The sequence below is a fragment of the Psittacula echo genome, assembly GCF_963264785.1.
Source record: "Psittacula echo genome assembly, contig: SCAFFOLD_93, whole genome shotgun sequence".
NCBI lineage: Eukaryota > Metazoa > Chordata > Aves > Psittaciformes > Psittacidae > Psittacula > Psittacula echo.
The window spans coordinates 88,776-110,374 of record NW_027664247.1 but is presented as its reverse complement, the minus strand read 5'-3'; the positions used below and the strand labels follow the sequence as shown (position 1 = coordinate 110,374).

General features: G+C 50.7%; 1 pseudogene across 1 annotated transcript in view; it reads left to right on the top strand.

The window, feature by feature from the left end:
* Positions 1 to 20,318: 20,318 nt before the first annotated feature.
* The window catches only part of LOC308232591 (ankyrin repeat and MYND domain-containing protein 1-like), a 31,594-nt pseudogene continuing 30,313 nt past the window's right edge, over positions 20,319 to 21,599 (top strand). The window contains exon 1 of the transcript in view: positions 20,319 to 20,962. The product of the transcript in view is annotated as an ankyrin repeat and MYND domain-containing protein 1-like (transcript). The remainder of the gene's footprint in view (positions 20,963 to 21,599) is intronic.

Below are 21,599 nucleotides of genomic sequence, written 5' to 3'. Positions count from 1 at the left end.
AAATCAAACCTGACATTTGAAATCACTGCTAATATTTACTGAAGGGCTTCTTTTAGGTTCTTTGTTTACCATGGGGGTTGGCACGATACCAGTCATTACAGACACTACTCATGCCACACCGCTTTTCTGGGTTTCCTGCTTGTTGAACATTCCTTCATACTACGTAATGAAATGAGAAAAAATTAATCCAGCCTACTACGCCAGGAATTTTCTCATCATGTGGTAAAGAGTCATGCTTAGAATCTTACAGCCGCAGCAGCAAGTGCTGTGTATCCATGTTTGTCAGCTATGTCTGGATGAGCAAGCCCGTTCCTCAGAATCGCAGAGACCCCATCATAGTCTCCTCTTGCTGCCTTCTTAATTAGCTGCTCCGAGGCAAGTTCTCTGGGGCCTGAAGGCCCATAAGCATTGCGGGCTCCACTGAGAATGAGGTTGACATCTGAATTGAACTCCACTTGACAGCGCCTAGAAAAGGAGAGAAAAGCACAGCACATTTAAGCAGCTAGGTACTCTTGGACCACTACTGCAGCTAAAGAAAATGCATCAAGAATAAAATATGCTGGTCTGCAAGATGGGAAAATAAGGCCAGCTATCATTTTAAGAGCTATTTTAGATAGTGTGAGCTTGCTTATATTAATGGGGTGCTGGCAGTAGCATATAGATTTTATCTAGACAAGTTAAAAGTATTTTAGTAGATGTTTGATGGACGGGTAAGAAAACAAAATCTAACTACCATGTGTTTTTATGACCCAATTTATCATGCACAGTCATGACATTTGTTTATGATCTAATTTTCATCACCTGCTTTAACTATGACTATAAAATATACGTATGTAGCTTGTGTTCCTATCAGAAAAGCAAACAAGGAAATCCTCCGTGTGCTCAAAAAGCATCTGCACATACAAGTACCAAGCTACATAAAAACTGATGTGCAGTTGGCAGTTCTACTAGCTGTCGACTTTTTTGTTACAGCGTATTTTGAATAGCCTTGAAGAAGAACAAGAGTCAAGACAACCACAAAGAGTTATCAATATCCATATTTTCAGTACTTTTGAAAACCTGGCGCTATGATTCCCCATATTTTTATTTCTATGCCAGACTACACTCTCCGGACAGCGAAGGTCAGAACAGGTCTCTACAGCCCTTGACTCCCAATTCTTTTCAAAACTGGACTTCCAGAAACCCTGACTTGTTAATGAGTAATGGGATTATTTTTCTAGGTGTGACCAGGATAAACCCAATGTTTAACTTAAAGGAATAAAATCTATAAATTGAGAGATGAATATGTTATTTGCTTCCTTTTTTAACAAAAAACAACCCTTATTGGCAACTTGTAATCTCAAGGCCACAAAACCCAATCTCGAGTGCAGCTTTTATCCTGCAACGTAAATTTGAAAACAACAAACACCCATGGGTAGTAATTGTTAAAAATCCACACATAATAAACAAATCATCAGCAGTTACCTCTGCTTATGCACGTGCATCTACCTTCGAACCAGCAGGGAGGTTACATTTGCAACAGGCCAAGGGTCCTCCTCAGGCAGCTTCTTCTGAAAATACAGAGCATCACACTCTCCAGGAAGGAGTGAGTCAGAGTAAGACGATCCATGTTACGAGAATATGCAAAGACTCCTTCAGGTAAAATATCATTACCATCAAAAGGGAGATGCTTATAGTTACGGAGAAATGGGTCTTCCTCAAGTGAAATATACCCCTTCTGAGATCTGTCATCAGTGTACCTGTAGTGCGCTGGATAATCCAAGACAGGAAAATAACCAGGTACTTCAGTACATAGCTTAATTAGATGATCTCTGAGCCACAAGCCAACATCCTGACAGCCATCTGGATAGCTCTCAACCCCTGGTCCAAATCGCTCATCAGATTTGTACAGCCCCTTAAGAAACAAGTAAACTCACGAGTATCAGTCAGAGAGCAAACAATTTGTACAGTTAAAGTCTGGATTGTATTTAAACCAATCTGGCTGCTTTTGGCCTTACTGGTCCACTTACTATTGACAGCGCAATAACTGCCAAAGCCAATCTGAACAGCAAAGCCTTCATGTTCACTTTGGTCTATTAACAGCAAACACAAATCTTCCAGCACACGAACAGTGGAAGGCCCTAAATTTAACTACAGTAGGATGTAATGTTTAGATTACAATTCCTGATGCTTTTAAGGCCTAGGCAAGATTTTATTTTAATTTTATTCTGTGATCAATTTTAGATTGCAGCCTTTTGGTCCAGGACAGGTTTTTGGTTAGATTTTACTACCTTCTCAAAACAAACATTTCTGAAACACATCTGGCGCAGACACAGATTCTGGAAATGGCACATTTCTTTTCTTACAATGTAACTAAATTTAGGGTATCTATAGTCTTGCAAGCATGACACGACATGCCAATGGAAGAGTCTCAGCAGCAAATAGTGCACTACAGGACAGGAGTTTCAGTCTTCCTACAAAAGGTATCCTAGTTTGACCTTGACACTGTGGTAGGTAAGGCATAAACATCATCAAATTCAAGCAGACTCATGCGTATCTGGACCACACAGATGGTTCGAGACAGGTTCACACTGAGCTATCACAACCTCAAAACAGCCATTTGGAGCAAAAATCAGCAACTTCACACTGAACTGTTTAGCTACACAGATAAATGAGTAGGACAAAAGCACTATCACTGGCAGAATATACTGGCAAGAAAAAAATTCTGAGTATGGTTATGATCTCAAGTTTCTCTGTTTTTCCCCGAGCTTTAGATTTTACATCATATACTCAAACTAAAGCTCTCCTAAATCTGTAATTAACGCCACATTATCAACACTGAGCAAGAATGCTGTGTTCTTGTTGATGTCTCCTCAGTGTTGATTGGCCCTCTAAATGCAAACACTGTTATGTTGTTTCTCTCTATGTTTTAGATTATTTGAGGACTTGCAGAGATACCCAGGGATCAGCAGGAACAGGTGGGCACTGTTCCCCTACACTTGGGACTGGTCAGATATACCTTTTAGGAAAATAAAGAAGGACTGCAAGCTCTTAGAAAACAAGATTTCCAGCTTCTACTAGCAATATCAGGGCTGAAAATGATGCAAACCAGCCAACTAGCTACCTGGAAACTTCAGAGTGCTATCTTCACAGTTTCCTAAAATGCAGTGCTTTTCCAGTTTCTAATTCATCCTAATATGCCTTTTGAGAGTACTGTCTAACAAATAAGGTCTTCATCAACGAAGGAGAATAAACACCCAAATTACATACATCAGATACGTGAACAAGAAACTTTTCCAGGCAGCACTGGTGAGGCTGCACCTCAAATACTGTGTTCAGTTTCAGGCCTCTCACTACAAAAAAGGCATTGAAGTGCTGGAGCTGGTCCAGAGAATGGCAGTGGAGCTGGTGAAAGGCCTGGAGCACAAGAGTGATGAGGAACTGGGGGTGTTTAGCCTGGAGAAAAGGAGGCTCAGGGGAGACCTTACCACTCTCTACAACCACCTGAAAGAAGGCTGTAGTGAGGTGGGGGTTGGTGTCTTTTCCCAAGTAGAAAGAGAAAATGGCCTCAAGTTGCACCACAGGAGGTTTAGTCCGGATATTAGGAAACATTTCTTCCCTGAAAGGGCGGTCAGGTCTTGGAACAGGCTGCCCAGGGAAGTGGTGGAGTCACCATCCTGGAGGTATTTAAAAAGACATGAAGATGTGGCACTTACGGATATGGTTTAGTGGTGGACTTGGCAGTGCTGGGTTAATGGTTGGACTTGATGATCTTAAGGGTCTTTTCCAGCTCAAATGATTCTATTATCATCTCCTTCGGTATTTCCCCATGGGAGAGTTGAGTACAGAAGCTAAGCTGTTGAAATAGCACCCTAACTCATGGGAGATCAAAGCATGACAATTTTGCTCTAAAGAACTAAAATACTAAGGGAGCTACTCGGAAAAAAAAAAACAACCAAGAAACACCAAACCAAACCACTGCTGACTTTGAAAGGCACAGGAATTGCAGTATTAGCACAGCAATTTCCCAGTTCCCTGAAATTTTCTGACATCCTTCCATTCCAGCATCCCATAGGCTTCTACACGGCCAAGATAAACAGCTCCTGTGAATTTGGAACCATCAGGCCTGTAGTTAACCCCATTTCTGTGGCGGTGGTCTATGTACAACTTTCCCACATATCTCTGTAATCCACAAAAGAGGACAAGACAAGAAGAATGATACAACTGATAGGACAAAAATAAGTGAAATTGCATTCTTACTGCAGCAGAGCAGGACTAACAAGATGCAGGCAACTGACACACGAAGAGGATGAATCTGTTACACAGTTAAGACTGGGAACAGTCTCAATGTCACTTTAGTTGTGGGCTTCAAAGCCCAGCCAAGATTTTACCAATTTCTCTAGGAGCTCTTCCATCACATAGCAATCAGTAGTCCATACTACTTCAGTAGATGTATCTCAGTGTTCATATTCTCATTGCTAAATGACAGAGGAGAAACCAACATCTATTCAATCATTCAACAGCTGTCCTAAAGACCGGTATGCCAATATACCTTCAGCATTCTGCATTCAAAACAAAAGGTAAAAGTCTTCAACTGCCAGATGCATGTGAAGTGACTGGATTATTAAAACTTTACACACCACTTGCTTTAAAAGTGCTCCAGAACTGCCACTTTAACCCTTCCGGAGAACGCACTGATGAAATTTTGTACCATAGGCAAACAAAGTGCTGGGCTGTATGAAAGTGGCTGATGCGCAGTAAAAAAGTTGTCCATAACCCCCTCTCTTCTGTGAAGAAAACCTTAGCTACCAACCTGCTCATCTGACTGTACATGACTGAAATCTGATCGTCATTGATTTCAGCCACAAACACTTCAAGGTATTCACCACTTTGAAGCAAAACCAAACATTTGGAAGATATTTTATATAAATCAATCAAAAATTGTTAATTAAAAGCAAAAACCACTTAAATAACAATCTCAATTCTTCACTTCTTCTGTTGCATTAAAAATAATCATAAAGTATGCAGCCCTGCCACAGTCTTGGCACTTTGTGGCATAAAAGGAGCGACTGCCCCTGGCTTAAAACAAAAGAACATTATGGTGCTAATAACAGCACTCACAGAAACCATCTACCATCTTCTCTGGGACTGAGGACAGACTGAGTGGTCCGAGGGAGAGAACAGAGGGTGTTATGTGAAACCGTGGAGCTCAGTTTTTATTTTCACAGTGGACGTGTTACCAACCCAGACACGGACTGACAGGAACACCAAGAAGAGCAGTGAGGGCTGATTCCCCAGGTGAACGTGCTCTCAGACATCACACGGATGCTGTGAAAGCTCTTGCCTTACTCAGAATAAGCTCAAACTGAGTTTGGCACCAGTAGAGGGCGAGCAGGGAGAGAAAGCCCCTCCCCTGCCCACGGACGGGCAGGGCTCCCAGCGAACACACGCTGGGGGACACGTGGCCACGGCGCATCACCGACAGCCGTCCGGGGCCCGCGGAACGCTCGTACCCGGGTGGCAGAGCGGGGGGCCTCCGGCGGTCTCTCCCCGCAGCCCAGCATCAGCACCGCGCACGTTGCCGGTCCCCGGCCCGCGGGGCAGGCCCTGCCTGGAGCTGTGGCCACAGCTAGCCGCCCTCGCCTCTTCCGTGCCCTTGGCCGCCAGCAGAGCGAAAACTCGCCCCACATCGACGGCCATGGCTGCGCCCCCGACAACACTGCCGACTCCGCCTGGTGGGGTGCGAGGCCCCAGATCATGGCCGGCGCCTTGCCGTGGACACCCCAGCGGCCTCGCCCGGCGCTGGGGCCTAGAGGGAGGCCCGCGTAGCCACCCTGCGCCGCCCCCCCGCGGCAGTACCGTATAGGACAAGGATGCTGCTATACACTTATTTAGGCTATCTAGAGGGATTAATTTATCAGTTTTTTCTTACTCTTTTCTTGCTGCTGTAGACCATGTCTTTTGGTTATTTCTGAGCACTGCAGTAGAACCAGAGAGCTGGAGGATCTCCAGTTAGGTCTGTGTTTTCACCACCAGTCCCCAGGGTGAGGAATTCAGCAGGGCTGTTGCTAAACAGCAGCAGCTTCCATAACAAAAAGTAGAGGAAAAAACAAAACCTTATTCCAAAACATACTGCATGCAGCAGGCCTTGTCCATACTGTACTTCTCTTTAAAATCCAGAGAGGAGGTATGTCTTGCAGTTACCCTGGAAGTGAGTAATTTGGGAATTTCCAACATAAATAAAATCATAGTGAGCAGTTCTAGAAACAGCTTGATTTTTTTTATGTCCTGGCAAGTCATTCGTATTCCTGCAAGGGTCAGTATGCCTTCCCACAGAGCAACAGCGAGCCATGTTTTATATAAGGTACCCTCTCCTTTTCCAGAAGATGAAGGAGACATTTGAACACTGACATTTTATACAATCTCTTGTATTCAATTTTGGAATGCCTGCTCTCTCTTTCGGCCTCCGACATTCCCTCTACACGGCTCCTCTACTACTTCCAATATGAGTCTAATAAAAAGCACTCCCCAAGAGCTGGTCTCTCACGTTCAGCTGCGGTGGGAGGGGGTGTGCATGGCTGAGGATGACTGGCTGTCGTCATTCCATGTCTGTGCCTCAGCCAAAACCCTGCAAGGTGAGGACGAAGGGAGAGGAGCAGCGTGAGCAAGGCACAGAGCTCTGACAGCATCACGTCACTTGACTGGAGCTAAACACTGCCCTGTGAATGCAGCACAGCCCTTCCCTGCATGCTCTCTCCCAGGGCTGTGTCCCCCGCAGGAACAGGGCTTTCCCCAAGGACACAGCCCACCTCAGCACTCCCCTTTGCAGTGCACACAGGTGGCTTCTCTGAAGGGTGTAGCCAGAAAGGCAGATGCTCTGCGTGACCTTTGCCATGGGGTAAATACCACAGAGGAGTCTCCCAAAACACCAACAGTTAAGGAGAAAGAATGACGAATTACGCTCTGAAAGAATCACAGAATCTTAGAAGTCAGGGACCTCTTTGAATAGGAACCTGGAGGTGTTATGGGATGTGCTCTGGTGGCCAAGCTTGTGCTCACTGCTGGGGGGAGCCACGGAGAAAAGGCTGAGTGGGAGGAGGGCTCAGGACTCACCCTGCTCCCCTGGGACAAGCCCTGTCTCAAAGGGTCTCCCAGAGCTGCCCTGGGACAGGAGCTTCCCTCAACCCTCAGGTGTCACGCAGCACGCAGGAGCACACAGAGAGGGGCTGTCCCTGGCGGGGACAGGAAGAACTGGTGAGATGAAGCTCCTCTCTTGGGCCCAGGACCTTGCTGCTCTCCCCACACACCCCAGCGCAGGGGTCAGCCCTGGGTGGGGCAGTAAGGGGGAAAAGCCTGGCGGATGTGCCCCATGGAGGGGACTCGCTGAACATGGGCAACCGAACCTTGCCTGCTTCTTCCATGCTGAGCTGTAACCGATCTCCTCATACACGGCCTCAGGGAAGGGCTCCCAAGCTCTCCCAGAGCATCTGGACAGTGGCGGAACTGTCCCAGAACAGGCAGAGAGGGGACAGGAACCCACTCTGCTCCCCCAGCTTTGGTCCTTTGGGCATTGCCTTAGCAGAGGGAAGTGACAAAGTCCCACAGTGTGCAGCCGAGAACTGGGAAACCCTCTGGCCCAGGCAGCTGCTGCCATTGCGGACGCAAGCTGTGCTGCCCAGGAGGGTCCCGTCATGCAGGGGTTGGCAGATGGACACAGAGTGGTTGTAGGGCATGATGGTGAGAAGATAAAACTCGTCTGTGCTTGAGGAGAGAAAGAAAAAGACCTGGGCAGCACATCCCAGGAAGAAGATGGCCCTGGTGTTCCAGAGGGAACTGGCAATCGGTTTAGTGACAGTGGTGGACATGGGGCGCAGGTCCAGCAGGGGAGGTCGAGGAGGAAGAAGTACATGGGGGTGTGGAGGCACTGGTTGCAGGCTGTGGTGGTGAGGATGAGTTCGTTGCCCAGGAGCACAGCCAGGTAGATGCCGAGGAAGAGTCAGGCATGCAAGAGCTGCAGCTCCCACGTGTCTGCAAATGGCAGGCGGAGGAAGCGGGTGACGGAGCTGCCACTGGACATTTGCTGCTTCTTCTTATGGGGGCTTTCCAAAAGGGAAAAGACAGTGGCAATTTAGGGGAGAATTCTCTGAGTGAAACCTAATGCATTTCTCACAGAACACCCTGAAACTGCCTCTTCTCTGGTTTCAGGAAGACTTTTGGCAGGTCCCTTCCATGAGCTCTGGTTGCTGCAGGCTGAGGGTGTCAGTGGAAGGAGGGGGCTCTGCTGGGGGCTCTGGCAGAGCCAGTCCTGCCCTCCAGCAGTAAGGAAATAGGAACATGGCGGGAGCACCTATGGGGGTGTTGTGTCAGATGAAATTCAGACGAGATATCAAAGAGATGTTCAGAAGATCTCATCTGTCCATCAGCTTTGGTCTCAGCTGTCCTGTGCTGGGTCTTTCAGCAGGAAGATGACTTCCCCCAGACTGCTCCAGCACACAGCCCCTGGGGTGCAGGGACCCTGCTTGGAAGGACAACCCTGGGTACCCCTGGCTGCACACCCCTGAAACCATCCCCGGGAGAAGGCAGCCATCACACACACCCCTTTGATGGTGCACTGGGGAACCCGGTGCTTCTCCAGCCCCTCTACTGGGAAATTAAAAGGGGGAGCTCACAAGCCCCTGGCAGCCCCAAGGAGCTGTCCCAAGGATTGTTGGTGACCCACATCCGCTGCCTGCAGGCTGCCCTGTAGCCATGTCAGCGGGTGCTCCTACCCATCCCCCAGTGGTCCTTCCTGCACACCCTACTTTGGAGACAGATCTTCTACACCACTCTGATCTGACAAACCATTTATCCCTCCTCCCTCTTTTTTATTTGTGTTCTTTTCCTTCTCTGGTTTCAGTTGAGGTTTTCTGGTTTTGCCATCTTTCCATGAACCTGCACTCGATAAATGCAGGTGTAGGCTGTGTTTCCCCAGTTGCTCTTCACGGTAAGTTTGATGTGTGAAAAGGCTCTCTGTGTGTTCTGTGAAGAGAGTGACAAGGAAACTGAGGCGTTAAGTGTGACGGTGCCGTTGACGTTTCTGCTCCTGCCAGCCCTGCTCCTGCTCAGGAACAAGCTTCCAAAAGCGGGTCGGAGTGGCTGTAGGCACCCGAGGCTCCCTGCTGGCAGCGGGGCTCCTGCAGAGACTGGAGGCATGGGAAGGGAGAAGGCACCCTCTGCAACCTGGCCTGCTGGGGACTGCAGCTCCCTTCCCTTCGCCCCTTTCCCTCTGCAGCTTGCTCCGTGTTGACAGAGAGGCTGGGGAGGTCCTCCTATGCGTGAGACAGGTGGTGTGAAACCCCATGAAGCTCCCGCTATCCTCTCTGCCTGCCTTCCTGCTGGCAGGTGTGAGGGCACCAGGAGAAAAGGGACGTGTTGTGCTGGGAGCAAAGGACACTGTCCAGCCTGTCAGCAGGCCACAGGGTGGAGCGACAATGCTGCCTGGCAGCTTTCCCCACCAGGCATCTCTATTTCTCCTGGCACGAAGATGTTGCTTTGGTGGAGAGGCCCTGTGTGCAGCTGGCTCCGCTGAAGGCAGCAGCTGCAGCCAGGGCTCTCTCAGGACTGAAGCTCCCACAGGAACAACCCTGCCCCTGCAAAGCTGTTGCTGCTACCACCACCGCAGGCTACTCAGCCCTCCCAGCTCCACCACACCTCCCCGGCAGTGGTCCGGGCCCCTGTGCCAGGGGAGAGAGCATTCACGCTCTTCCTGCCACGGACTTGCAGGCACTCCTGGTTTTCTCCTGGGCATCTTGCCCTCCTGCGTGGACCGTACCTTCAGAGGGAAGGTTTGAATGGCCTCTTTTGCCACGTCGTACACGAACATCCCAAGGAGAGTTTCCTCTTCTCTGTCCACATTCACTCCCTCGAGGGAAAAGCACAAGGAGGAAGGAGAGAAGCTCAGGCTTGTTCCAACAAAGAGGATGTTTGTGTGTGCTGGATCGGCACATGCTGCGTGGGCTGTTATCTACTCAGCCTCTCCTGGGGCTCTAGCAGCAGTTAAGCACTGTCTCCACCTTGTGTTTTCTTCAAGGTGCTCTCACCAGAACGAGTCCTGAGAGGGATGGAACCTCTAGACCCCCTGAAGTATCCTGCAAGTGCGCTGCAGGGCTTAGGAGAAAGCAGGACACGAACCTCCAAGGGTGCACAAAGCAAGCAAGTTCCAGTCACAGCTTTCCCCCAGGGCCACATGCCAGCCAGCAGCACCCAGCAGAGACTTACAAAGACAGCGATGTCTCGGGGGGCACTGAGGACGGTCCCAGATGGAGAGACCTCTTTGTAGATGTGCTGCACGCTGACAGCAGTCAGATGAACTCGTGCGGGCAACCTGATGACCACCTGGCCCTGGTGCCCTTGTAAAGGCCAGCACTTTCCTGGCGAAATATCCGGCTGCAATCAGAATGTGAGAGCAATGAAAGGTGAGCCCACGTTCAGTTCAACACAGCTGCTCATGTAGCTTGAAGCACAGGTGCTGGTGTGTCTGGGGGGTCTATTCCAGCTTGAAAATGAGGCACGTCTGGGGAAATGGGCAAACGCAGCAGCCTCTCGGTATTACGGAAAAAGGAGAATCCCTGTTACTAAGCCAACCTAGTCCGGGCCTTACAGATACACCTCTGTGCCCAGTGGCTCTGCAGAGGACCCCCTGCCTCCCACCCCAAAAAGGTACTGTTAGGGGTGAGTATGGAAATGAGGTCACCAGGGAGAAAGTCGTTCACCCAGCCGTGACAGAGGACTGTGGGCAAGATGCAGCAGCTGAGCTCTGTTCCCCTCCTGAGGGGAACCACTGCTTTCTATCAAGCCCAGCCCTGAGTTCAAGCTTTGGTTTCAGGCAACAGATCAGCACTGTGGGCTTGAGCATCACCACTGGACTGAGAGGACAACCCCTAAGGTCAGTCCCCAGCTCCACAGGAAGGAAACATGCACCGGTGATTTCTGCTACAATACCTGCAAAATCAGATCAGGAGAGTTGGGAGCGTGGAAGAACCGTGAAAGCCTGCAGACCCAATTCTCTTTGCAGTCATAAGTCTTTGAAGTTCTCTGCATGTCAATGATGGCACCTGTAAGGAAGGGAGAGCAGGTGACTGCAAGAGGCCACAGAGTAGGACCCCGTGCTCAGACCCTCTTTCTGATGCTGCTGGACAGCTCCGTGTCTCTCAGTCCTCTCCTCATCTCCATGCTGGTAGGGGTGCCAGCTGCGCAGGACGGCAGCACCCGTATGCCTGGTGTCTGCTCCTCTCAGCACCACAAGTAGAAGGTCTGAGGGTGCCGGTGAATGTCAGCAGACCAAAGCTGAGGGCTTGCTGTGTGGGCAATAAAGGATGAGCCATCCGTTCCCTTTCCAAATGCATTGATGAGGAAAGGAGCCCCTCCATCAGCCCTGGAATGTGTGTGGGGCAGTGCCAGAGGCACCTGCGCAGAGGTGGGACCAGGAGGGAATCCAAGAGAGCCACTGCCACAGACTTGCTCTCGGACCTCATGAAGCTCCCCTGCTTTCAGCTCCCCTGCTTTGGAGAGCAGCACCTGCAGGACATCCTCCTTTGGGGAGTGCTACAGACAAGTGCATGGCAAGGAGAATGGGCTGCTGTGTCCATACCAGCACTCTTCAGGGCCCAGTCAGATCTTTCGACGTAGATTTCCGAAGCCAGCTCCAGCGCTGCCTGGTTCACCTCCTGACTCTCCTGGGAAAGACGCAAACAAGCACAGAAAACGAGCACATCAGCAGGCAGTTCAGCATGGCTGCCAGCACCCAGAAAGGCAAAGGGTCAGTGTCAGAAACACAAGGCACGCCTTGTCCAGTAAGCTCAGAGCCTGCAGCTGACGTGAGTCACGAGCACAGTATCTGCGGCCACGACCATGGTGTCCTCACTCCCTTTGTCCCACCTTCCTTGCTCAGGCCATGCCCACGATGGCTGGCCATGGGAGAGGGCCTGGGTCTCACTGCTGCTCAGGGCCCAGCCACAGCAGCCGGAGGTGCCCGTGCCAAGGGAAGGCTGTTGGAAGACCCCCATTGCCTAAAGCACCAGTTAACCTGGGCCCAGAGAAGGGCCTGGGCAGTGCCACAGCTCACCCAGCAATCCCCTGGCAAAGGCTGGCTTGCTGCGGCCAGCAGGCTGAGCCCACTACTAATCCCAAGGAGTGCTTCCTCAGGGCTTCTGCCCAGCCAAGCCTTCTTCTCCAAAATGCAGGGTTACCTTCTTCAAACTGCTTATCTCCACCTCCAGATGAGCCATCTCCTCCAGCAGAAGCTGCAACTTTTGGGTTTGCTCTGTCAAAGAGGTGTGCAAATTCCTGCAGGAACAGGAAAGCAGATGTTGTCAGAGAGCAGCCCATTCCCTTGGGAGCGTCTGAGCTCAGCAAGGAGCAGAGACACAGGGGCTTTCTGCTTTGTGAATGCTTCCCTTCCTCCCCAGGCTGAAAGAAAGGCAATGGCCAGAGGGAAGTACGGGAACCGTGGCTGTTAGAAAAATGGGTGCAGGTAGCACGAGGCTGTACTGGGTTCAGCTGTAGCAGTCATTTTTCTCCTTCTCAGTAGCTGGTGCAGCGCTGTGCTTTTGACTTTCAGCCTGGGAACAGCGCTGATAACACCGATGTTTTTAGTTGGTGCTCAGTAATGTTTACTCTGACCAAGGACTTTGTGAGTCTCACGCTCTGCCAGGATGGAAGGGAAGCCGGGAAGAAGCAGAGACAGGACACCTGACCCAAACTAGCCAAAGAGGTATTCCATACCACAGCACTTCATGCCCACTATAGAAGCCCGGAGCAGTTACCCGGAAGGGCTCGATCACTGCTCTGGTCGGGCTGGGTATCGGTCCGCGGATGGTGAGCGGTTGTATTCTCTTCCCTTGTTATTCCCTTCATCATTATTGTTACTGGTGGTAGCAGCAACGGTTTGTGTTATACCTTAGTTACTGGACTGTTCTTATCTCAGCCCATGGGAGCTACATTCTTTCGATTCTCCTCCCCATCCCTCGGGGAGCACGGGGAGAGAGAAGAGGGGGAGTGAGCGAGAGGCTGCGTGGTGCTGAGTTACCGGCCGGGATTAAACCGTGACAGGTTGGCTGATGCTTCTGTACAGATCAATTCCAGCCCAGGAAACATCTCTTACCTCAGCATCTTTGTTTCTGCTGCAGATGCCCATGTCAGATCCTGAAAGGGAAAAACGCTCTGTTAGAGTATCCACCCCCAGAGCTGCTGGGGCTTCTCAGGAGAGGCTTCCCTAGGAAGCCCCGGCAAAAGCTGCTGCTTCTTTGGGTCACTCTGTGTGCACACAGAGAAGCCCATGATTTAGCCAGCCACTGTCAGCACTGCTCCCTTGCAGGAGCTGCCTGTCCCAAAGGGTCACCAACCTCTCTCTGTGCCTCTGCCCGCATTGTCCACACTGGCAGGGAGGTCCCACAGTAAACACCAGCTGCAATACACATCACCAAGAGACAGTTACTTGACCTGGGTTGCTAGTGATCCCTGCAGCACCGTGGTCTCCTCCTGGTTGCCTTGTGGCTGGGGCAGCAGGTAAGCCGAGGAGGTGGGGAACATGGGGTGCGGAGAGAGGACGTGCCTCTGACTGGAAGCCATCACCACAGGCTTCAGGGCACTGTGTAGCCACGATCTTCAGGTGTGCTCGGTGACCCAGAGCTATTCCCCATTTCCCCTTACTGCTTCTGTGAGCCCCGAGACCAGGCTGCATCAGCCAGGAGAGGTATCAGGAGGGGCATCAGTCACCCTGCACAGCCCCTCTGGGTATCCCCCCGTTCAGGCTTGGAAATACATACTCCCTTCTCTCGCAGGCTTGCAGACTAAGCAAACCCTTTGGTTCTGTGGCCAGTGCAGCAGCATGGCTGGGAGGCTACCAGTCTTACTGGTAGCTGAAAAGCAAGTCCTTGTCAAGGACGCACTCCAGAAGCACTTGGACCCTGCGAGTTTCCACACGTATGGGCCAAAAAGAAAAGCTGGCATCCAGCACAACCAGGCTGTTACTCTCAAATGTGTGCTCAGGCAGACTCACCAAGAACCATCGGAAGCAAGAAGATAATGAATTTCAAGCACCTCTTCTTGTGCACAGCCATCTTTTGCCTGAAAAAGGAGGGTGTCCTATGTCTGTCAATGAGCCAGGTTTTGAGCAAAGCAGCGGCATTACCACTTCCAGGCAGGAAAGCCACTGTTTTGGAAGCCTGCTGCTGACAGACAGCTGCCAGGGAAGCGCCCAGAAGGAACACTTTCTGTCCACACCTTTCAAAACTGCCAGCAGCTCTTCCCCAAAAGAACTCCAGGACTCACTACTCCCAGAAAGTAAAGAGGTTGAGCAAATCAAGACTGTTGGCTCTGCACCCCTGCATCTGGCTACACAGCAGTTTGTCCTACCATGACCAAAATCTGGGCCTCTGGCGAATGTGTGGCAGTGAGACCGCCCAGGGGCTTTACTCTTGGCTCTCCCTGAGAATGGCCACAAGACGAGCAGTGCTCGTGAGAGTGGGAAGCTGGCTGAGGAACACCCCTTGCTCTCCCCTTTGCTTGCACCGGCCCTCAGACGTCTTCTTGCTCCCCGTATCCAACACAGAAACATGTAGTTACATACATATTCCTCTCCCCATCTTTGCTTTACAGCAAAGATGCAGCCTGCAGTGGAGGAAGAGCAAGAAGTTGGCGGCGGCAGCAGCAGTCCCCACTGCTTGAAGCACAGCCGGCAGCACAGCCCAGTTCTCACCCCCTCCCTCCCTGCACCCTGACCCCTGCAGCATGAGGCTACCGCCTCCCCAAAAGCCCAACAGCAGAAACAGGTAGTACATACACAGTGAAGATGCACATGATCAGCAAGTATCTCCACGGGGATGCAAGGATACTTGCTGGGCGGCAAACAAGGCTGAAGACCGTCCCTGGGCAAAGAAACCAGAGAAAAGTTAGGCCTCTCTCTTGAGGTCTCTTCTCCAGGATGCTCAGCCAAGAGTGTTTTGGCTCCCTGCAGGGAGGCAAGCACCGAGTCCTAGGCACCACCTCTCTGGGGTGAAGAGCAGGGCAGCCTGCATTTCTCCAGCCACTCGTGACATTTTGCCAGGCTTGTGGCACAGTGCAGCTCTCGGAGCTCACCCCCAAGGACTCTGCAGCAAGAACCAGTGCTGAGCTTACTTGCAAGTGCTGTGGCCTTGTCATGACACTTTGGTGGCCCTCGAGCGGATGAGCTGGGATTGGACTGAGAAATGCGTTTCGTCAGCTCCACCTCTGTGAAAAGGCTCCTGTGGGAGGAAGAGAAAAAGATGCCAATTGCTCGCAGCGCTCACGCTGTGAGGACCAAGGCCCTTGCCAGATCTAAGCCTGTGGAAGGCTCCCAAGAGATGTTCCAGCTGCAGCAAGAGAGGACAGCACAGCTGGGCTGCTTCCAGGGGCCCCCTCTCTCCTTTCCCCAGCCTTTGCTTTACAGGCCTGCAGTGGAGGAAGAGGAAAAAGCTGGTGGCAGCAGCAGCAGTCTCCACCACTGGAAGCGCACCCTGATAATACATCTAAAACCGCTCCTACAATGCTCAATTGTTTTAAGTGACTCGAGGCTTGCAAACTCAGCTAAAAGTAGCCCATTCATACCATGGAAACACATTATAATATATACATGTGCTTCACAGAGAACCAGCTCTTGCAGGCAATCAAGAAGGACATCTGACACTGCGGTGTGGAGGATTGCTACAGCGAGAAAAAGATGAACTATCACATCTTCATCATCCTCCGTGTGACCTTTGAATAACCCGAGGAAGACAAGAGAGAAGTAACGACCCCTACGACCGCCAGAGCGAGCTACCATGCATGCTCTAGTAGGTTGCAACCTACGTCAGTTAATTCTGGGAAGAAATTATGCACAAGGTCCCTGAGAATTATAACGTATATGTATGAGATGAATTCTCATAAGCAAGAAATCTGTAAGAATCGACATGCACGTTTGGTGGAGCAATTCCCCCATGCATCGGGTGCCATAATAAATAATGCCTGCTTCTTAATGCTACATTTGATGAGAAAAATGAGCACGAGCCGGCTTCAGTGCACGCTCACAGCCCAAAAAGCCAACCGTATCCTGGCCTGCATCAAGAGGAGAGCGACCAGCAGGTCGAAGGATGTGATCCTGCCCCTCTCCTCTGCTCTCATGAGACCTCCCTTGGAGTATTGTGTGCAGTTCTGGTGTCCTCAACATGAAAAGGACATGGAACTGTTGGAACAAGTCCAGAGGAGGGCCACGAGGATGATCGGGGGCTCAATCACCTCCTGTATGAAGACAGGCTGAGAAAGCTGGGGCTGTTCAGCCTGGAGAAGAGAAGGCTGCGTGGAGACCTCAGAGCAGCCTTCCAGTATCTGAAGGGTGATTTAGGGCAGGATGTCCCTGCCCATGGCAGGTGTGTTGGAACGAGATGATCTTAAGGTCCTTTCCAGCCCTAACTGTTCTAGGATTCTATGGCTGGTGTTAAGGAGTCTTATTCTACCGACTTTCGGTGACGCCGCAGCACAGCCTGATTCTCATCCCCTCCCTCCGTGTTCCCTGCCCCAACATGCCTCTCAGCAGCTCCTCTCAGTGGCTGTTCACACAAGGGGCACGGACTGCTGCCCCAATCACTATCCCGCACCTCTTTCCTCCTGGGGCTGAGCTCTCCTCCCCATGCAGCCTCCCTCTGTCAGTCAGGCGGGTCCCAGGAGACCAACCTGAGGTGCCAGGGGCTGGGACCCCCCTCCCCGGGGCAAAGCTGGGCCCCAACCCTCACAGTATAAGGAAGCCCCTGCTGCACACTGCCTTTTGGCTGGGAGAGCAAGCCATGCTTTCAGCCAAGGCCCACCAGAAGGGGGCTTGGCAATGCACAGGGCTCTTGTGCAGAAGTGGCTGTCAGCTTCCCCATGCTGATCCATGACCTGCTGGCTGTATTAGGCCATGTCCCAGCTACCGTCCTAACCTGATGCCCCAGGCACGAGCAGCCAACTTCGTACCTAGTCGCCTGGCGGTGGCTCTGCCCTGCAGTCTCTCCTACTGACTGCTGGTCAGTCTCGCTCTCAAAGGAGACGTTTAAGGCCCCTTGGCCTCTTTTCCGTGATGCCTTTCTCCTTTCCATCTCTGGGCAAAGGCAGCCTCCCTGCTCAGCTCTTCCTCCTAAGCCTCAGCAATCTGGGCTCCTCAGGCAAAACCAGCTCCAGCAGCAGCTCCGCACTGCCCGTCCACAGGAGTGTCCCTGCTCAGGGCAACAGTCACGCGCAGCTGTGGGCTCTCTCCCTGCCCCACCACGCTGTATGGGTGCCCAGTTCTATGATGTCACAGTGGGGCTGAGCAGGGCTCCCTCTGGGCTCCCGTGGGGCAACATGGAAGTTGCCTGCTCCTTAGGAACAACTTGCAAATAGCTTCATTTGACTTGGCTTTCACAAAGTGGCCTGTGCTTGCCGTAGGATTGTTAGAAACTTAAAAATGCTTCTTGTAAAGGCTCAGCTTAGACACAACAGTGAAGCATCTCTTTATTTCAAGTTTTTGCAAAAACAGGCCTTGTAGTAAGGAGGCACACCCTGGTCACAAGGCTTTTATGACCTTTTGATGGCCCACCTCCAACCGCAGAGTCCCTCCCTTGTTTCCCTATTGGCTAGGTACTCCAAGGTTTACAGCCTATCTGAAGTGCCTAAGTTACCCACACCAAGTCCACCCCCGGGTACAGAGTGCATTGCTTCCTTTGAGAGCTCACTACCCTCCCACCCCCGACCCCGCCCCGCCAACCTGCTTGTGTGGGATGGCTTCCCTACACTGTAAGCACTAACCCAGCTCCTGCCAAAGTTTTCACGCCTTAACCGCCATCTTTCGGCTAACTGCAAAAACAAGACTTTAATACTTTTTACAAGATTATTGAGAAAAGAAACTGATGCACGGAATGAGACTCTACAACTCAAAGGGAGTTATAAAGCAGGTATGTTTATCATGGCGCCGGCTGCAAGGGGGGTCACTCCTCCTGACTTGCACACCGAGGGGTTAAGCAAGCAGATATTTATTACACACAAACATGCATATTCATTTGTGATAAGCACATAAATGTACTGGCTTTCGCAAATCATAGGTGTTACTACGTGGATGTAACTGTGTGAGTTCGCAGTAACAGAAACAAAGCTCGCTGAAGACACAAGATTAGGCAACAAGTTGAAAATGGCCAGGACTCTTGAGCAAAATGGAGTCAAACAACAAAAGAATTTGTAAAAATAAAAGAAAAGGGTTGTGTGTGTTTTGATTTGAGGAATGCTAGTGCCTGGACAACATAGGGCTAAAGTACTTTTAGCCTAACTTAGGTCGAAGAGAAAGATCAATGTTTGTGTTGTAAGTCTGTGGAATTTAGTGGCCTGACTAAACCTGAATGAGTTATTTCACACCATCCTTCTACTTATCAGTTAGTTTAGAGACAGAAGCTCCCAAACATCTGCTAGCTTGGGATACTCCCTGTCTGCCCCTCCTGCAATAAATTTTGCAGGAAGGTCACGCTGTTCTAAATCTTTGCCAGCTATCAGAAGAATTACAGATACGGCTGGGTTCAGCTAGTTCTGTGATTACTGGGGCATCCAAGTGTGCCAAAGGTGAAGAGTACACCGTGAGGAAGACTGCTTACTTCATCTTGAAGACCCCTCCTCACATGAGGAAGACTGCTTACTTCATCCTCAAGACCCCTGCCCACAATCACCGCAGAGCAGCGCGCAGATGCCAAGAGGAGGAGACTTATGATAATAAGGTCCTGGAGCTAGATATAATATTCCCTGCCTATACGCGGGAATTATGAATATGTATATGGGTAATGCAATAGTGAAAGTATATAAACCTGTAACAAATGCTCATCAGCGCGCCTCTGGCTACGGTCGTGCACCCAGCGCTGTTGCTTTTGCTTTACTGACTCTGTCCCTCAATAAAACCCTGTTATCTCGTTTAGAGGAGTGAGCTCGTATTTCACAGCAAGGTTGAGCAAGGCGGCCAGGAGAGCTGCGAGAGTCTGCAGAAGAGACGACGAGCGCTGGCAGAAAGAGCAGGCCAAAGGGCTGGAGTGAGCAGGGCCGGGCTCACGGTCAGGCCTGCTGTCCTATACGGTACTGCCGCGGGGGGGCGGCGCAGGGTGGCTACGCGGGCCTCCCTCTAGGCCCCAGCGCCGGGCGAGGCCGCCGGGGTGTCCACGGCAAGGCGCCGGCCATGATCTGGGGCCTCGCACCCCACCAGGCGGAGTCGGCAGTGTTGTCGGGGGCGCGGCCATGGCCGTCGATGTGGGGCGAGTTTTCGCTCTGCTGGCGGCCAAGGGCACGGAAGAGGCGAGGGCGGCTAGCTGTGGCCACAGCTCCAGGCAGGGCCTGCCCCGCGGGCCGGGGACCGGCAACGTGCGCGGTGCTGATGCTGGGCTGCGGGGAGAGACCGCCGGAGGCCCCCCGCTCTGCCACCCGGGTACGAGCGTTCCGCGGGCCCCGGACGGCTGTCGGTGATGCGCCGTGGCCACGTGTCCCCCAGCGTGTGTTCGCTGGGAGCCCTGCCCGTCCGTGGGCAGGGGAGGGGCGGTCTGGAGGCCCTGCTTCCTCCTTGGAAGAAGAGCGGCTCGGATGCTGCCTTCCCTGGGCTTTCTCTCCCTGCTCGCCCTCTACTGGTGCCAAACTCAGTCTGAGCTTATTCTGAGTAAGGCAAGAGCTTTCACAGCATCCGTGTGATGTCTGAGAGCACGTTCACCTGGGGAATCAGCCCTCACTGCTCTTCTTGGTGTTCCTGTCAGTCCGTGTCTGGGTTGGTAACACGTCCACTGTGAAAATAAAAACTGAGCTCCACGGTTTCACATAACACCCTCTGTTCTCTCCCTCGGACCACTCAGTCTGTCCTCAGTCCCAGAGAAGATGGTAGATGGTTTCTGTGAGTGCTGTTATTAGCACCATAATGTTCTTTTGTTTTAAGCCAGGGGCAGTCGCTCCTTTTATGCCACAAAGTGCCAAGACTGTGGCAAGGCTGCATACTTTATGATTATTTTTAATGCAACAGAAGAAGTGAAGAATTGAGATTGTTATTTAAGTGGTTTTTGCTTTTAATTAACAATTTTTGATTGATTTATATAAAATATCTTCCAAATGTTTGGTTTTGCTTCAAAGTGGTGAATACCTTGAAGTGTTTGTGGCTGAAATCAATGACTATCAGATTTCAGTCAGGTACAGTCAGATGAGCAGGTTGGTAGCTAAGGTTTTCTTCACAGAAGAGAGGGGGTTATGGACAACTTTTTTACTGCGCATCAGCCACTTTCATACAGCCCAGCACTTTGTTTGCCTGTGGTACAAAATTTCATCAGTGCGTTCTCCGGAAGGGTTAAAGTGGCAGTTTTGGAGCACTTTTAAAGCAAGTGGTGTGTAAAGTTTTAATAATCCAGTCACTTCACATGCATCTGGCAGTTGAAGACTTTTACCTTTTGTTTTGAATGCAGAATGCTGAAGGTATATTGGCATACCGGTCTTTAGGACAGCTGTTGAATGATTGAATAGATGTTGGTTTCTCCTCTGTCATTTAGCAATGAGAATATGAGCACTGAGATACATCTACTGAAGTAGTATGGACTACTGATTGCTATGTGATGGAAGAGCTCCTAGAGAAATTGGTAAAATCTTGGCTGGGCTTTGAAGCCCACAACTAAAGTGACATTGAGACTGTGCCCAGTCTTAACTGTGTAACAGATTCATCCTCTTCGTGTGTCAGTTGCCTGCATCTTGTTAGTCCTGCTCTGCTGCAGTAAGAATGCAATTTCACTTATTTTTGTCCTATCAGTTGTATCATTCTTCTTGTCTTGTCCTCTTTTGTGGATTACAGAGATATGTGGGAAAGTTGTACATAGGCCACCGCCACAGAAATGGGGTTAACTACAGGCCTGATGGTTCCAAATTCACAGGAGCTGTTTATCTTGGCCGTGTAGAAGCCTATGGGATGCTGGAATGGAAGGATGTCAGAAAATTTCAGGGAACTGGGAAATTGCTGTGCTAATACTGCAATTCCTGTGCCTTTCAAAGTCAGCAGTGGTTTGGTTTGGTGTTTTTTGGTTGTTTTTTTTTTTTTTTCCGAGTAGCTCCCTTAGTATTTTAGTTCTTTAGAGCAAAATTGTCATGCTTTGATCTCCCATGAGTTAGGGTGCTATTTCAACAGCTTAGCTTCTGTACTCAACTTTCCCATGGGGAAATACCGAAGGAGATGATAATAGAATCATTTGAGCTGGAAAAGACCCTTAAGATCATCCAGTCCAACCATTAACCCAGCACTGCCAAGTCCACCACTAAACCATATCCGTAAGTGCCACATCTACATGTCTTTTTAAATACCTCCAGGATGGTGACTCCACCACTTCCCTGGGCAGCCTGTTCCAAGACCTGACCGCCCTTTCAGGGAAGAAATGTTTCCTAATATCCGGACTAAACCTCCTGTGGTGCAACTTGAGGCCATTTTCTCTTTCTACTTGGGAAAAGACACCAACCCCCACCTCACTACAGCCTTCTTTCAGGTGGTTGTAGAGAGTGGTAAGGTCTCCCCTGAGCCTCCTTTTCTCCAGGCTAAACACCCCCAGTTCCTCATCACTCTTGTGCTCCAGGCCTTTCACCAGCTC